Here is a 14,827-nt window from a genome sequence, read left to right as displayed (position 1 = left end):
GTGGGCTAGTAACTTTCAGGCATGGCTAGCCCGACTGGCAAGCAGAATTTGGAAACTTATTTTACACACTGAATATATTGCGAGGGAAAACAGAAAGTGACTCCACGTATGGGGAATCGATCCCAGTTTTCTACGTGATAATTGAATGCTTGGACCACTTGGCTACCCCAAAGCCCCCATAACCTTTGGGCAATCTCATGATGATCATCAAAACTCCAAAGTTGATTTGGGACACCACAATTGTAAATATTTTAGATACATCACACATCTTTATTTATAGTACTGGCATGTAACATTTACTATTGTCATGATTAATGTGTCATCTGTGGTATTGTGTCAGAAATCTATTCAATCAATCTTCTAACTGTATATGTAGGCTGTTCATTCGATTAATAGCAGAGAATGCAAAATACAACCAGTATGTAATACACACACGCATCTGTAAACACTAACAAGCACAGACACGCACATGCACACGCACACGCACGCAGACAGGTCACACTGGCACTTTCAAAATTATTTATTAGTAGCGCCAGACTCACTTCCTCTTTCTTTCACCACATGTATATCGTCTTTTTCACACACACACACGCACGCACGCACGCACACGCGCACACACACACACGAACGAACGCGCGCACGCACGCACGCACACGCACACGCGCGCGCGCACACACTGTGTATGGGATAGGTTTCGTTGCCATAATGAGGTTTATCTTTAGCTACTTCGCGTTACACCAGCCATAGTCGAGTTTGGCAAAAACACATTCAGTGACTGACATATATCGATCACAAAAATCAAAACGTGACATGCAATCAAGTTCACTGAGCCTGACCACCGAGTTCGTTCAAGTCGCCTCTCACGATTAGCGTTGTTTGCACAGTACAAGTAATAATCATTAGTATTAAACCATACGGGAATATCAACCTGTTGCAAGTGAATATACAGTAATCTTTAATCATCTAAATACAAAAACTACATATTTCTGTCGTCTCTCTATATTGTCACTGTATATACACTTCACACGAGTCGAGTCTTGACAGGGTATGAAGACAAAGGCAAAGACAAGGCTACACAGTTATAAATGGAAGGATTGTGAGTGAGTGGTTTTACACCACTTTTAGCAACATTCCAGCAATATCACGTTGTGCCATGTGGGGAATAGAACCCGGATCTTCGGCGTGACGGGAAATTGAAGAAACCACAAGTACATTACATTGACGAGTTGTCAAACTTTTGTTTTGAAACAGGAAACACTCCAATGAACTACTACTACTAAAAGTCTATGAAACGTTTGCGTATGTTTTACCGTCTGTGCTTCCGGCACGCTCCGTCAAAACGCTTGGCATTTTGAATACGAGGCTGTAGGCTAGTTAAGTTTTGATTAGTTCGAATTTCATTCAGAAATAGCTCCGAAATGTTTCTAGAAAGTTAAACAATACATGTAGTTGCGAATTTGCTGTTGATACCTGATAATCCTGTTAAACTCTCGTACGGTGTATATACATATCTCGCCATCTATGTTTATACATATGTTTAAATTAGGAGAAATCAAATTGTAATGTTATTAGTTTTTAAATTCTAAAAATATACAATCTTAGTTTATTTTAAATAAGAAAGAATACCGTGTTTTTACAGTATTTTAGTGACTTGTTAGCTGTTGAAGCCCGTGTAAAATCATTGAAGCTCAACGCTCACATATAAACGGCTTGATACAACCGTTGACTGGCTTTTTGTCGAAACCCACCACCGAAATACGCCTTAGTGTGAAGTAGATTCATATGATTTAAAGAGGTCCGGGTTAGAATATAGAAAGCTTGGTTACCTATGTGCGTGCGAGAAGGGCTATTCGTTGTCTTCTATGACTGACTTGTGACTTATGCACTTGCCCAGTGCAGACTTGTCTTTTTGGGGGGACCCATGCTTGTCGTAAAAGGCCACTAACGGGATCGGGTGGTCAGGCTCGCTGACTTGGTTGACACATGTCATCGGTTCCAAATTGCTCAGATCGATGCTCATGCTGTTAATCACCAGATTGTCTGGTCCTGACTCGATTATTTATAGACCGCCGCCATATAACTGGAATGTTGCTGAGTGCGGCGTAAAACTAAACTCATTCACTCACTCACGATGATTTAAAGAGAGTCAGAGAGTGTAATTTTACGCCGCTTTTAGCAACATTTCAGCAATATCACGATGGGTGACGCGAGAAAAGTGCTTCACACATTGTACCCTAAATAGAACGAGAAAGAGTTTTCTTTCACGCCGCTTTTAACGGTATATGAGTTACATCTCTTGGTGTAAAGTTGATGTGAAAAGACTATTGGAAGTGATGCATTTTTTGAACTTTTACCACTTTCGTGAAACTCACGAGTACGTTATGGTCCAGGGTCCCGTTCCTCAGAACGATCGTAGCGCTACGATGATCGTAACTCCCATACTTTAACATAGACTTACGACTGTTGTAGCGCTACAATCGCTTTGAGGAACGGGGCCCTGCAAAACCAGTGATCAGGGCGAACCGGGAATCGAACCCACGATGGCAGTTTCTTGCATTAGTCTTAATACGACCCATACACATAAAACAGACAAACAGACGGACACACATAATTCTTTAAAGACATCACAGCTATGTTACTTGGGTATGATTTACCACATTGCATGTATATATTTCACAATCGAATGTAATTGTAACATGATTACTTTTATCTCCAGTTTTTTAGAAGTTGAATTTGAATTTGCATATATTTTTAACAAGTTATTGGAAATAATACGTGTTTCTCTAAAAGAATAGTAAGTCAGTCTTTTCGACCTGATGCCATCTCGCAAGTAAATTGTGAGTGAGTGAGTGAGTGAGTTTAGTTTTACGCCGCACTCAGCAATATCCCAGCTATATGGCGGCGGTCTGTAAATAATCGAGTCTGGACCAGACAATCCAGTGATCAACAGCATGAGCATCGATCTGCGCAATTGGGAACCGATAACATGTGTCAACCAAGTCAGCGAAACTGACCACCCGATCCCGTTAGTCGCCTCTTACGACAAGCATAGTCGCCTTTTATGGCAAGCACATGGGTTGCTGAAGACCTATTCTACCCCGGATCTTCACGGGTCAGTAAATTGTGAGGTGCTATGGGGTAGCCTAGTGGGTAAAGCATTCGCATGTCACGATAAAGACGCGGGTTCGATTCCCCACATGGGCACACTGTCTGAATCCCATTTCTGGTGTCCCCAGCTGTGTTAATGCTAAAATATATAGCTAGAAAACAGCGTAAAACTAAACTCACTCACTCACTCTTACAACAGAATGTATAAACCAGTGTTTGATGGTGGCTATAGAGAAGCAAACAAGAAATAGGTTTTGGATTGTCATGGTTGATGAGGATGCCCAGGAAATATGCTTTGAGCCCCGCTGGCGACACGTTTTCCTCTAAAAAATAATTCATTTGAGTGTCTAAAATTGGAAACAGTTTCGTCTTTTTAACTTATTCGAACTGTTGGTTCAAGAAAATGAATAATTGCCAACAAATGGTTCATTATAGACTAACGCTTAGTCCCTGAATATATGTAATTTTGACAGTAACAATCAAAACCATTTAAACTGAAAAGGAGCTCCAGAGAGTTGGGAGATTCAGTACCTGGGGAAATCTAGACTTGCTCCATTTAGGGCTTTAGTATTGCAGGGAGGGTTAGTCATTTAAGAAAATAATGTGGTTCAGGGACTGTTAGACAGACTAGGTTCATTTCTGCAAAATAATTGCGTTTTGAAAAAAACAAACAGAATGACGCGTTTGAAGTGCACCTACACTTAACACCTAAGATGTACAATGTATTCTCAAACAAGCAAAGTTTGCTTTTTATGTCCATCTGCCCGCTGATTCAATTAAAATAATGTTCAAAGCCGCGTTAACTGTGGGTGATACGTGCTCTCTTCCTACATTAAACTGACATTTCGTTATATAACTGGAATACAGGTCAAGGTGACATTGAACCCAGTTCATTCACTCACTCACTTTACGAAGGTGAGCTTTCCGCCCATATTAAACTGCTTCGTTATAACCGGAATACAGTTCAAAAGGCGTTAAACCCAACTCACTCACTCACTGCAGGTGCGCGGACCTTTCCACACACATAAAGCTAAACCATTGACAACAGTTATTCGAATAATATTCAAAGTGGAGTTAAATCCAACTCACTCACTCACTCACTGCATGTGAGGAAGAAGGAAACCCGCAAATCACAGCAAGGCTTTAGTAATGCACAATAAACACTGCTGTAATTCAGACCGATGTCGAGATACACAGAAGACCTTGCAGCCCTACAGAACTAGAACTGACAACACGGGGAAGAAAAGAACAACGACGGCAGTGTTCGGAGGTAATCGGGCGAAAGATCAGCTATCCATCGTGGTCACGTGACGTGAAATTGACCAGGTTAAAGATCAAACCTCTTTATCGGTGTTTCAAATCTCCGAATGCAGTATTGTCCCGCCATCCCTCTATGTAAACCTCATCTTGTGATGTTCAGGACGCTTGATTTACCTGTAATTTCTCACCTATAGTGTTTGGGCACATCACTTTCCACGCGTTCACGGATCAGCTGGAATTGATTGTTTTCTCCAATAATGACTAGATAAACCCGAATAAGAGAAGCCATCAGTGTGGTTTTATTCGTTCTAAATTGCAATCTTCGTCCTCGAAAGTGCTCATAGCGTTCTAAGCACCGTGGGATTGGGCAGTTTATCTGACCGTTAATAGAATTAGTTACAGTAACACATTTACTGTCCATCCCGTATTTGGTAATCTGCCCATATTTCACAAAGATACGGAAACAATAGTGTTTTTTCGTAGTCTGAAGTATGCAAATAAATATTCACATATTTGATTTCACGGGAACCTTTTTTCAGGAATAATCATATATTCATAAACTCTCAGCATAAGGGAAATATACGTCTAAAAATGAAACAAAAAGTGTATACTTTCTTTTCTCAGAGACTATATATTAACAATAAACGAAATCGGTATGTTAGTTCTTTAAAACCAATTCATTTTTGGCTTTAAGAATTTTCTAAGTAAAAATACGAAGAGATAATTTTAACCGTATCAAAATAAAAAAATAAATAAATAAATTTTTTCTTGTCTTAACCGTTACGGGTTGGATCGTCTAATTTTTTTTTAAAAACATGATGTACTTAGAAGCTCTGAATACATATCAACTTTGCTATTATTCCGCCACCAGTTCCTCTTAATAGGATACGCTGTAGTATATAAGGCTAAATACGTATTGTATATAATACAAATTATGTATCATATTAATAACTAGGCAAACGAAGTATTCAGAGAAGAGACATCAAAGGGAGGTAACTGTTGTTTGGTAGGGATGTGGCGTACCCGGACAGGTACAACGAGTTTGGTGGAACGACCATAGAGAATGCTCAGTGGACAGTACATCTTCCGCTTGACCAACACCAGTGTCCACCATCTGTTCTGACCCGTCCAGCTTGAACATTGATTTCCTGGCTTTTTCATTAAATTTCGCAGCCGATTTATTTTCCAGATTGACCATTCTTGCCCATAGGCACACCTGGCCCAACGCACGAGCCGGGCTGAAACTGTAGCTAGCACCTTATGTATCCGTGTATATCAGTGTGTATCACCTACTGGTCAGGGTCGACCTGCAGTGACCTGCAAATATCGTCTAAAACCCCAGCCTTGTCAATCCTGAGTTAATTGAAAGTTCCAATCGTTTACATACTTCCATAGGAAGAGCAGATCGATGCTCATGCTGTTGATCACTGGATTGTCTGGTCCAGACTCGATTATTTACAGACCGCCGCCATATAGCTGGAATATTGCCGTGTGCGGCGTAAAACTAAACTCACTCCACAGGAAGATCATTGTGAGAATTGGACCCATAGAAAATGGACTTAGGCAAGTTTGCAATAAACCGGTTTTTATATTAAACTACTTTTTACTTTAAGTATATTTTTACATCATAATGTAGTTTCTGTTTGTGCAGAGGTAAGCAGCCTTCAAATAGAACTTATAATAGTTTGTGAGGTGAGGTGAAATTGGGTTTAACGTCGCGGTGGAGAATATTTCGCTCATATGATGACGTGCATGCGTGTGTATGTGTATGTGCGGCTGCTTGTACTAGCCCAGACTGAAGCTGGTTTTATAGTGCTAGCCCACTGAGATACCATGCCGCAGTGAAGCATGAATACCCCACTTAGACACATTATACTGACTCCGAGCCGACCAGTCCTTGTTGTACCCATTAATGCCGAGCGCCAGGCAGGGACCAACAAGTACCATATTTTAACGTCTTTTGGTATGACGCGGTCGGGGATCGAACCTGTGACCTTCCGCTCTCCGGGCGGACGCTCTAACCACTACACCACGGAGGCGGTCAATAGTTTGTGAAAAAACACTGACGATCAAGCTGACAAATGTTAAAAAAATACGGAACCGGAATCCGAACACAAGATGAATCACCACTTTGTGTAATACAAGTCTCAAATTCACGGAACGTACATGTTGATAAAATGGTGTACACCTTGACAAGAAACAGGTCAATTGAACTGACTGAATGAATTGGGTTTTACGCCACTTTCAGCAATTTCACGGTAGGAGACGTCAGAAGTAGACTTCATACATTATACTCATGTAGGGGGATCGGACTCGGGTTTTCGGCGTGACGAGCGAACGTTTTGATAACGATGGTTATACTTTCTTTTGCTTTTTAGATTGTTTCATAATACTGAAATGATGGTATTCTTTGGGTTCCCTTTCATTTTGTTAAAATACAAACTCCCAGTTGATATATTCCTTGAGCAAATGTTAGTGCCCTTTCAACTTTTAAATTTGATCTAATTTGAATCTAAATCTTACAGAATATATATGCAGGACTCGTATCTGTTGAGCATGATATGGCGAAATCCTCACTTTTGAGTTGAGTTGAGTTGAGTTACACGCCACATCGGCATTATTCCAGCCATTTAGCGACGAGACCAATTCTGCATTCATACACATTTTATCTCTTTTCTAAACCAGAAACTCGTGGTAGAACATAATAGACGGGACTAGGGGTGGGTATTGCAGAGAATTTTCATATTGCGATATACTGCGCTGCAAAAGCATATATTGCGACATGCATTGCAATATATTGCAAGAAATTCTTTTTTAGCAAAAACTACTAATAATCGAGTTAATGCTTGATTTATAAAGCCAAAACACAACAAAATCACTATGCTTGATTAAGCTTTAATAAAAACTTTAAATCATGACAAAATATAAATGTTAAATAATATTTGGCACAAACAAAAAAAAGGAAAGGAAGAATTTAAAAAACGGAAATATCCGAAGGTTTCCGAGTGATCAGAAGTTTTCCGAATGCATGTCAAAATACCGGTTTTCGATCAGCGTATCGCAATACGTATCGTTTTCATGTCTGAACCGGTAAATAGCGGTAACGGGTTATATTGCGCAGCCCTAGACAGGACCCATCTGAAATAGGGTTGAATGTTACTGTTATTATTGCAATGTTATTATCATATTATGCTACTCGAAGGAGTTAAAGAACACCTGGGTGCCGTAGTACAAAGCGATCTTAGCGCTAAGGTGACCGTAACTCCCATACCTTAACATAGACTTAGGTAGTCCTAGAGCTAAGGTTGTTTTGTACAACGGCACCCTGATTTTTTCTTATAAATATAGTCATTACATGCCAGTTTTGACAAATGGTATGGATAACAACTTCTTTACTTTTGTTAGTGCGACATTTCGATACAGATTCTTGTACCGTTGTCAAGCTCGTACTTCCCAACTTCTAAAATGTCACTTAAAGAAGTTAGCACATGTCAGACTATACTCATTTGTAATAATAGCGTGTTCTTGTCGATAGAAGGGCTGGTCGCAATAAGTTCATGATGAATTGTCGGCTAGTAGCGTCCCTCTCATTAATTCTGTCACGCACAACGTTCATGACTATCACGCACAACGTTCCCAATTCAGCAAACCAATTACATCGCTCTCGACACATCTACAACCAAGAGTTACGACGTACGCAGATAAAGGCGACCGTTTTCTTGAACTATCTTCAAAATATTTTATGGCGTTTTTTTTGTCTGCTGATCACTTTCAAAATGATCAAAACTTGTTATTTTGTGAGAATGATCTTGGGGACATGACACGATGATAATGAGAACGGGACGGGCACTTAAACACAAAACACCTCCTCAGGACCCAGGACGCTGCTCCAGAACCAATGACTGTTTCAGCTTCAAAGCCACTCTTGTTAGGAAACAGTCAATGGACGATTAATGGTTTCTGTAAAATATGACAGTGTCTCTCGACGGTGTTTTTTTTTTAATCGATGGTGATTTAGATCGAATTTTTGTTCAATACATCTGAGAACTGCGGCTGTACTTGGAAGTGTTGGGCTGGTGAGGAGAAGGATTGATTTATTCTGACAAAGTCTGTACTTCTGGGCGGAGAAGATAGATTTAGGAGACAACCGGGGATAGTTTATGGCGGACGATAACCTTGACATGTCTCTTACACTTCGGCAACTGCATCTTTGCCAACTTTCCATGGCTTCCTAAGTCAATATTCTTGATCGAATATCGCATTTTGAAATTATATGTGCATCAGAAGACGTTGCTTAACTCTTTTAATGTAAAATCGCTTCAAGGAAATAAAGACTCAGCAAATAAATATATTATATTTGATTTTTCTGTCTGTTTTATGTTGCAATAAATAAACAATTGAAGATTCTTGTACAGTTTTTGAAAAATAACAGTTTTAAATGGACAATATGTATTAAAATAGGCTGTATGACAACATATTTGTATTAAATCATAATTGTATTAGTATCATTAAATGTTATTTGCGGGTGATTTCCATTTCTTAAACATCAATTTCTTACTGCAATATTTCTTTTCGAGTTTGCAAACAGATAATATACACCCAATAAAACGTAAAACAGCGTTTGCGCCCTTAAACTTGATACATTAATGTGTTGGTTTTTTCGAACAGTAATATACCATTGCATAATTTCGCAAAACAGAATAGAAAATATAAAGACGTGAAACTTATCTTGAAGGTTCAGTGGCCGTTCCAGTTCTCTCCTGATACCGTTAATAACGCCACGTTCAATATGAACGAGCATATATTCTTCCACTTGATGTCGCGTTTAAGATTGTTTGCCGCCATAGAGCTGGAATACTGCTGAGTGCGGCGTTAAACAACAAACAACACAAAAATGTACTGACTGTGCTGACCAGACGATTTTCTGTGTTGGTATGACAAGCCACTGAATAATGGGAGTGAGTGAGTGAACATGGTTTTACGTCGCTTTAAGCAATATTCCAGCAATATCACGACGGGGCACACCAGAAATGTGGGGACTCAAACCCGGGTTGAACGCTTTAACCACTAGGCCACCCCACCGGCCCCGATTAACTCGAACTGTATTGCGGAAAATTAGAATCAAATCAAGTGTTTGCTGTTTAAGCAGACGTAGAAGGAAAGAAATGACTATGGGAAAAAACCTGCATCACGCCTAATGTTTCATCCATATCTGGATGACATGACGGGATGAAGCTGAAATACTGTTAAAACAATCGTAAGCCAACCCCAAACATATCCAGAACAAAAATCAAAGAATAAATATTTAGTCATAAAAAGTGACTATTATGTCAATGTTTCTGATATCGCAAATATAATACAAAAGCGTATTTCGGAATAAAAAAGTGCATTATGCGAGTTGTAAAATTATTTTTTATTAAATCTCTTAGTTTCAAACATAACATCGTATAGAGAAGTCTTATTGTTTCTCATATGAATCGGCCTGGAATAAATCTCGTTTGATTTTCATGGATGAGTAGATTTACTGTTTTCTTTAAAGTGTTTGTGATACAAGTGCTTATGATTTTATGTAAAACGTTTAGAGAGAAATAGGTAACCAATTCTTAAGGAATCTTTTGTCTTTGTTAAGTTTAGGGATAAAAGTAATCACTCCTCTATTCATGGTTGTACTAAAACAATTACTATTGAATGTTTTAAAAAATTAAAGTTGTGAAATTAAATTAATCCTGCCGTAAACACAGATTAAAAATATGAAATTCAAATGAGTGAGTTGATTTAATAACGGCAGGTTGAACGGTATATCAGGTACCTCACGGTGTGGCAGATAAATGAAGGAGGAAAGCCTGGACCGATGCAGGTCTTGGACTCTTGCCACTTTGGTGAAACCATTGAATAAAACACTATGGATATAGCACTGTCAGACCTGGACACAATCTGGGCGAACACACACCCTAACCCGTCCTCATAGGATTTGCAGCACTTTAGGCTAGAACTGCAATTCACAGAATTCAATATTGATCTGAAATCCTGCTTAAGGGTTCCATAACTTTGGTGCAGAATATGAAAAGTTCAGGAATTCAAAGATTTGTATTTCAAAGGATGAAGCATAAGATAACCTGGGATTTGTATGTCCATCAAATATGACAGCAGCAGCTAGCGACAGTTCATGTACAAGATCACAGAGTTTGTTCCAGCTGGGAAACAGTCCAGCGACGTTGGTAGTTTGTAAACAGGACTTCAGTAACATCACGACTGATAGCCCAGCCAAGTCATTTAGTGAACACCTGGGCCCCGTTTCACAAAGCTCTCGTCAGACTAAGATCTCGTAACTTTCTCGTAGCATTCGTACTTCCTATACTGTAACATTGACTTACGATAGTCGTAGCGCTACGAGAGCTTTGTGAAACGGGGCACTGGTGTCATTACTGTGTTACAGAGGCGGTGGTGTGGCCCAGTGGTTAAAGTGTTCGCTCGTCACGCCGAAGACCCACGTTCGATTCCCCACGTGGGTACAATGTTTGAAGCCCAGTCCTGGTGTCCCCCGCCGTGATATTGCTCGAATATTGCTAAAACTGACGTAAAACCAAACTCACTCACTCATTACTATGTTACAGGGATTCATGAACGTATGTTTACGATATATTCTGGATCGTACAATAGGCCCTGCTTTTAACAGAGATTTCTTACAATTACGAAATAGTTTTAGTAACTTTTATATACCCGAATACCTGTGCAAGATTTGAGATGTGTCACATTATATACCCGCTTCATAAAACTCGGTCATAATTCAACAAAACGTATTTCTATTTTTCATACAAACGAACGTATATGATTATTATATTCTATGACAAACAATCAGTTCATACCAACGTTTATGTACATCACGATAACACCGTTGTATTTAATGTACATACATATAGTATGACCAGAAATTACTGAGAATTTTAGGAATATGTTTAATTGGATTTCTAGTATAAACAACCTTGACCAGCTATCAAGTGCTTGGTTTCATTCAAGAGAGACAACTCCGTTAATCCTTTTTCATTAGTTTGTGAAGAGTTATCCCCCTTTGTTTACTTGCTAGCAGACGACATTTTCAGTGATCCTCAGTATGGATGATTTAGAGAAGAGGAAGTTGATTTTAGAGTATTATAACAAGGACATCAGATCAGCTAAAGTGATTTCAAGTAGAACAGGCATCCCTTTATCCACTGTTTATCGTGTTTTGAAACATATTGCAAATGGATATGGCATTGAGCACCAGGGAGGTGCAGGTAGGCCCAGAAAATTGACAAAACATTCTCAATAATTTCTGGTTATTCTGTAACACGTGTCATTAACCGTTAGTCCAGAAGATAAAACACAATACTGTCAAGATCAAAAACGAAAAGTTTAAACTAATTTACGTAAATATCGCTAATACGTTTCTCTGTAAAGCAATACGTCATTTTCACTTTCTTAATCCTTTGTTCCAATTCCCGGATTATGAAATCAGACACACGTCAAAGAAGCTGACATTGGAGGCACCATATATCAAGAAATTCAACGGGTCTTGACGCGATAATTCCACCAGAAACGCTGATGCTAATTTTTATTGTTATCGGTACCCTTTGATGAGCCATTGACATATGTTGTGTTTCGGTAAAGGGGGATTATCAATTTATGCATAAAGAAAAAACACAAATCTAAGCCTGAAAACATCAAGGGAACAGCGCCATAATACAGGCATCAAATATGTTTGCTGAATGCTCACGTTATTGCAAAAGTCAGCCCACAAGAACATCCAACAAAGAAAACCGTTATTAATTCCCCTTGCTTGATGTGGCCATGTCTGATGGTTCATTTGGTTTACAAATGAATCGTGAAAGAAGCTAAACCGAGATCTTATCGGTAAATATTTACCAAGAATCAAACAGCCATTACGACCAGTGAGACGGACAGGTAGGAGACGCGCCCGAGTCGCCATTCATATCACAACAACCATTGTGATTGGTCGAACAATGTATTCCGAATGTCCTTGAACAACGTCTTTTCATTGGTCCAACAAAAGCCGTTATCCTCTACATCGTCTGTTGGTTGGTTGAACAATGGAGATTAGTTCCAGTGCGGGACTTGATGATTTGGTAAACACAGGTTAAACAGGCTGAGCGTGAGATGAGATATGTATGATTCTTTATGCATTCGTTGTATTGAGGGACCAGCGTTTGCTTGATTTGAAGAAAAGCAAGGCATCGGCTTCATGAAATAATAAGTGTACAGTGTACGCTCTATGACTATGATTGTTATATTGTTATTATAATAGAAACAGGAACTGCACTTTGTGAACAATTGAAATGTACATTATCATTGTATAAACGGGCAGAAAGTGCGTGATATCTGTCAGGCGAAACGTTTGACTGTAAAATTGATATCTTTCCAGCTGGTTGTGATTAAGGTTTCAGAGCTGAAATCCGTTTTGCATTTTTAAAATATACATTTTTGTAACTGTGTTTTGTGGGTATGGCAACGTACACTGTGAGCATAGCTCCTCCACACGATGTTAGCAGCAACTATTGATAAAGTACTTTCTCAGATGAAACGAAAACTAATATCATTTAAAAAAAAAAAATAAATAAAACTTCTAAAACAAAAAAAAAAAACAACATCAAACACAATGTTAAGTTAGTGGAATCATATTGCAAATGTTATTGCTTCTCGGTGACTTTTAATTGTTTTGAATCGACGTGAATAGAACGTTTACAGCACATGCCATTTATTCAGATTCTGTTACACGTTTAATGGCTTTATGCTTCCTTGGGAGGAAATCAGATCAAAAACAGGGTAACACGTTCTTTGCACAGAAAAAAATATAGTCTTAATGAACCATACACCGAACTTGGCTTTGCAGGATTTTTTTTATGATGATGGAAATGTAATATCATATAATCAGGTTTTTTTCACGTTTGTTCTATCGATGGGCAATGTAGAATCCTCTTAGTTTCACTCAGTCAGAAAGAACTGTCATACGCATGGATGCCGTTTTGACATGCATCAACACCTTTATATCCCCTGCACACTTTAGGCGGAATGAGCCGGAATGCTGTTGGAACGAAAATTCCTGGAGATTCCTGGAAATTCTAAAACTTCTTACTGCATTCCGAATGCATTCCAACCTTTCGGGTCAATTCCTGTAACGTGCCCGAATGTTTTGAACATGTTCAAAACCTTCGAGGTACATTCGAAGTGGAAAAATATCTGACTGCATTCAAACTATTCTTAAGTATTTCGATTGCAGTTGGAATACAGCTCGAATGTACCTCGAATACACCTCGAATACAGTCAGAACGTACCGAATGCTATTCAAATGAGCCCATTCTGACGTAATCAGAACACCATCTCCCGATCGCCTAAAAATATTTCTTTCTGGCTGACTGAAACGTCAGATAGCATTGGAGGGAATCGCATTCTTACAAAGCATCAGTTGATGAAGACGTTTCGGTGTAGATGCTAACACCGTTATCGTCACTGGATAGTCAACTTGTTGCAACGGTGTAACATTTACACATGAACACCGTTATCGTCACCCTTGACAATACACAGAAGTCCCATCCCTTGTCTATCGATAAAAATTGTTCCTCTTCATTTTTGGAGGGGCGGTGGTGTAGCCCAATGGTTAAAGCGTCCGCTCGACACGCTGAAGACCCGGGTTCGATTCCCCACATGAGTGCAATGTGTGAAGCCCATTTCTGGTGTTCCCCGCCGTGATATTGCTGGAATATTGCTAAAAGCGGCGTAAAACCATACTCACTCACTCACTCATTTTTGGTTTGTTTTATCATTAGTCATCATCAAACATGGACGTACAATTTCTTCTGATCGGCAGTTTAGTCTGTGAGCGTTTCCCTGCTGTATTCAGTAACTATGTACCTCAAAATTTGGTGGTTTGTATTAATTCTGTAATATTTAAATTACGCGAAGGAGTTTATGCATAATCGAATCTGGACCAGACAGGCCAGTGATTGATATCACGAACACGGTACGGTGCCAGTACGATGACACTTCGATGACATTAAGTTGACACTAAATCAGCCAGACCACCTGATGCAGACACCTCTTACAACTAACACAGTCAGACCAACACCTATTCCTTTAAATGAAAACATTTCACTAAAACGCAGTTGCGAAATGATCTGAATAAATCATATTTTTTGGTATTTTTCCACCAGCTGATAACAAACACACTTCTGACTTTCGATCCAGCGGAAATTTTCGGAGCTACTTTAAAAAAGTTGTTTTCCCTGCAAGGAGGAGCGAAACATGAACCTATTCACATCACAATACTTTTGATGACATCGAGCAAGGCTCGAATTTCCTTTCCTCCATTTTCAGGAAGAACTTTTTTTGTCTAAATAATTTGTCATCATCCTATCCTAACTATCGAATTCCAAGAAGTCTGTCCTTGACGAGTTCTCACAGACAA

Source organism: Haliotis rubra, unplaced genomic scaffold (genome assembly GCF_003918875.1).
Source record: "Haliotis rubra isolate DU_JTF1 unplaced genomic scaffold, ASM391887v1 Scf16, whole genome shotgun sequence".
Lineage (NCBI taxonomy): Eukaryota > Metazoa > Mollusca > Gastropoda > Lepetellida > Haliotidae > Haliotis > Haliotis rubra.
This window is presented reverse-complemented; position numbering follows the sequence as displayed.